The sequence below is a fragment of the Octopus bimaculoides genome, chromosome 10 (assembly GCF_046866305.1).
Source record: "Octopus bimaculoides isolate indiv1 chromosome 10, ASM4686630v1, whole genome shotgun sequence".
Lineage (NCBI taxonomy): Eukaryota > Metazoa > Mollusca > Cephalopoda > Octopoda > Octopodidae > Octopus > Octopus bimaculoides.
In genome coordinates this window covers 26,121,288-26,125,830 of record NC_142937.1, presented here as the reverse complement: position 1 = coordinate 26,125,830, position 4,543 = coordinate 26,121,288, and the positions used below count along the sequence as shown (strand labels likewise).

General features: G+C 38.1%; 1 long non-coding RNA gene across 1 annotated transcript; it reads right to left on the bottom strand.

The window, feature by feature from the left end:
* Positions 1 to 283: 283 nt before the first annotated feature.
* Positions 284 to 2,145, bottom strand: LOC149133494 (uncharacterized). The gene is made up of 2 exons (XR_016243287.1): positions 1,276 to 2,145; positions 284 to 628 (listed from the first exon to the last, which is right to left on the bottom strand). It is a non-coding gene; the product is annotated as an uncharacterized LOC149133494 (long non-coding RNA).
* Between the last annotated feature and the right edge of the window lie 2,398 nt (positions 2,146 to 4,543).

Here is a 4,543-nt window from a genome sequence, read left to right as displayed (position 1 = left end):
CGTTTCCTTCATCAATTACACACACACACACACATATATATATGAGTGAGTGGACAAACTAAAGAAGGGCACTCAACTAATTTATTGGGAGTTACATGTATGAATCAAAACAGTTTGATCCATGTGTGTGTGTGTCTACATATATGCATGCATGTACACATACATACATACGTACATACATACGTACGTACATACGTACGTATATACATACATATGTACGTAGGTATATACATGCATACGTACGTATGCACGTAAATGATTATGGCAGAAGCATGGGTACAGTGAAAATATTTTAATCCCAACACAGAAAACAATGGATTGCCAAATTCGGTGAATTATCGAACAAAATGCCTTGCACCGTTTAGTTACAAACTTTTACGCTTTGACTTCAAATATCGTTGAGGTGGTTTTTACCTCCATTCCTCCGGGTTTTGTTATTTCTATAAAACCTCTGAAATGTGAATGAAAAAGTATGCCAAAAAATAAGGCTCCTGTTTGCGTATTTGATGTAGGGGTGAATTCACGAACCACTTTTTCAAGTAGAATTTTAACACTTTCATCCACTCTGACACAGAGAAAGTTTGTGAGTTCAATTCTTGTTCGAATATTTGTACACATAAGTGATATCCTGATAGTAAACAGAAAGTAAAATGTAGAAAAAATACTAAAAATTCACAACAATTTAATGAGATAGGCTAGACAAGATTCTACTGATTTGAAAAAAGAAATATAAACGAAATGAGGAGAACACAGAAGCGGAGAGAAAAACTTAAAAAATTGAAACTATACAGAAAAAAAAAACTAAGGGAAGCTACTCTCGCATGTAACTCGTTCAAGGGGAAAAACACTTGCATTTCCTTTTAAATGGTTTTTTTCACTATTCTCAATCAGAATTCCGATAGAAGTTTTGGCAGTTGGTTATAAAATCCCAAGAAGGGATAGAGTAGTAACGTACACTAAACAGTAAAGCGAGTAACCATATCAAAGTGACAGATGAATGTTACTACTAGTTTAACCCCAGGCGGATTCTCCGGCAGCTGGTAAAGGACATAGACCGCTCCTCTTTCGGTTATTTGTTTTGTCTTTTTTTCTACAAAAACCCACCTTTACAACTGCGGAGATTCCGAATCTGCAAAAAATAGATCGGCGTTTCAATATTTGAACAGAGAAAAGATAGAAGAGAGAGGTAAAATACGTCCAGTCCTTAGGACTGTCCTGAAGAAAAAAAAAAAAAGATTTTGAAAGAAAATATTTCTCCAGCGTTTGCTATTTTACCCTCGTTCTGGTTTAGAGACCCTCCATATTTGTTTTCTTTCACTTTCCTTGTATGTCTCCACTCTCCAGTTTTCGGTCCCAACTTTGACCCTCCATAAATCCAAAGACTCATACTGTCGTTCAATGCTCGAAATGAGGAGTAGATAGACAGCTGACAACTGATGAAGGGTCGTTCTTTATGTTACTCGCCCTGCTTTCCATGTTTCTCTCGTTGTTTCCGTATTGAACTCTTTTGTTTTTGTATTTCGTGTTTACTGTTGGTGACGTCCAACAGTAAACACGAGACTGCACCAGGCCCGAATCTGATCTGGCAGTGTTTCTACAGCTGGATTCCCTTCCTAATGCCAACAACTCCGAGAGTGTAGTGGGTGCTTTTTACGTGCCACCAGTACAGGAGCCAGAGGAGCTGGCATCGACCACGATCGGATGGAGCTTTTAATGTGCCACCGTCACGGAAGCCAGTCAAAGTGGCACTGGCATTGGCGACGTTCTGATGGTGCTTTTTACATGCCACCAGCACGAGGCTCACATCTACAATTTCCATTTGATTTGACTCAATAGGTCTCCTCAAGCATGGCCTGTCATCCTACGATCCAAGGTTCTTTTTTAAGTGGGCTGGTTATGCGACACTAGTGCAGATTACAGCTGTGGACTCACTTTATTTGCCGGGTCTTCTCAAGTCACAGCATACCTCCAGAGGTCTCGGTCTTTTGTCATTGCCTCTGTGAGGCCCAACGTTCGAAGGTCATGCTTCACCACCTCGACTGCAGCCATGTTGGAGAACCCCCTTTAGTTGAACAAATCGACCTCAGGATTTATTTTTTGTAAGCCTAGTACTTATTCTATCAGTCACTTTTGCCGAACCACTAAGTTACACACCAGCATCAGTTGTCAAGCGATGGTAGTGGTGGTGGGGGTGGACAAATACCAACACACAAATGTGTGTGTATATATATATATATATATACATATTACAAATTAAAAGGGTAAAGGATTATCAATTTATTAATTAATAAATCAATTAATAATTAATTAAAAGGGTAAAGGATTATCAATTTATTTACATATATGGACTAATTCAATTTTTATTCATTCTAATGTTCTGATTGGCATACCTCATGAATTCTCTTTTTCGTGGTTTGGGTTTTAACTGGCCTTTTTAGCATGTAAGGAGTCCTATCAATGGTCTCCTCTTTGCGTATTACAAAGATATTTTACTCACTCTCATATATATATATATATATATATATATATATATATATATATATATATATATATATATATATATATATATAGACGGTTTAGATATAGATTCAAGGTTGAATATGGTACTTATGCGTAGGCACCCGAATATCGTATCCCAAAAGGATAGGTGATCAAAATCAAAAAATAAGCAACACGGAATCCGTGTTGCTTATATATATATATATATATATACATATATATATATATACGACAAGCTTCTTTGTGTGTTTGTTTACCAAATCCACTCACAAGGCTTTGGTCGACCTGAAGCGATAGTAGAAGACAGTAGTGCAAGGTTCTACACAGTGGGACTGAACCCAGAACCATGTGGCTGGGAAGCAAGCTTCTTAACACACAGCCACTCCGCTGGACCCTGTTGTTGATAGGTGTCTTTACAGTCTGGGTCGAAATTTCGAGTCAGAGTGATTTAGTCTGTTTTATCCTTCAAGTTACAATCTAAAAAATAACCTTCAGGTATTCGTCTACATTAAAATTTTTCCCTAGAATTCTGAACGAATGAAATTAGTAACGGTCAATGTTGGCAAATAAACAAATAAATAGATAAACCAAAAACAAAAATTTTGTGAAAGAAGGTAGAGGTGCGTTCTAACGTTTAAGTAGACAATCAGGAATAACAGAGTTACCTCCCATGGACCATCAACTCAACATTCCAGTTTTGTGTGTGTGTGTGTGTGTGTGTGTGTATACGCCAGACTATTTCTCCCCATCGACGAGGACACTGACATCCAGTCTTCCGTTTTTCCAGAGCATCAAACTAAAACACCTGGTTTGTTTACTCTTCCTTCACCTGTCTGTCTTTTTGTTTTTTGTACATTTTGAACCATATGTGTGTGTGTGTGTGTGTATATATATATATATATATATATATATCCTCCTCCTCCTCATCATCATCATCGTGGTCGTTTAACGTCTGCTTTCCATGCTGGCATGGGTTGGACAGTTTGACTGAGGACTGGCAAGCCAGTAGGCTGCACCAGGCTCCAATCTGATCTGGCAGAGTTTCTACAGCTGGATGCCCTTCCAAATGCCAACAACTCTGAGAGTGTAATGGATGCTTTTACGTGCCACTGGCACCGGCTTGGACAAAATAATGGAAACACCTTAAAATTTCAAACAAATTTATTTCGATATGGGGTAGGACCACCACCTTTGGCAGTAATTACAGCTTGAATTCTACAAGCTATGGACTTATACAAAGTTTGAATTGTTTCCAAAGGAATATTTGTCCATTCTTCCGCTAAAACAGTCTCTAGTTCTTGTAATGATGATGGTGGATGATATTGACTCCTTACTTCTTTTTCTAAAATGAACCATAAATATTCAATAATATTGAAATCTGGGGACTGTGATGGCCAGAAAAGATGTTCAACTTCACTAGAATGTTCCTCGTGCCATTTAGTAACAACTTTAACTTTGTGAATTGGTGCATTATCATCCTAAAATATTGCGTTTCCCTCCGGAAACAGTTCTGCAATCATAGGATGAATTTGATAGATAAAATGCTTAAATAGTCTTGACTATTAATTCTGCCATGAAGGGAAACCATTAGGCTGGCGGATTTCCAAGATATAGCCCTGCCAGATCATCACAGATCCTCCTCCATGTTTAACAGTTGAAAGAAGGCAGTCTGGGTCAAATGCTTCTTTTGGTTGTCTCCACACGTGTATATTCAGCCAGTGGTTGGAAATAAGGTAATAGATGACTAGTCTGAGAAAATAACATTCTTCCACTGCTCTAGGGACCAATTCTGCAGGTTTTTACTCCACTCTAAACACTTTGCAATGTTTGTTTTTGAAAGTAGTGGTTTTCTGATTGCAGCCCTCCTATAAAATCTGGCTTTGTGTAGCTCCCAGCAAACAGTTTTTGTGGAAACTGTGTTCTCGAGGTGTTCATTAAGCTCTGCAGTAATTCTAGACCCAAATCTAAAGAATGCCTTCATTGTTACACTCTTTAAGAAAGGAGACTGCAGCAATTGTGAAAACTACCATGACATATCTCTCCT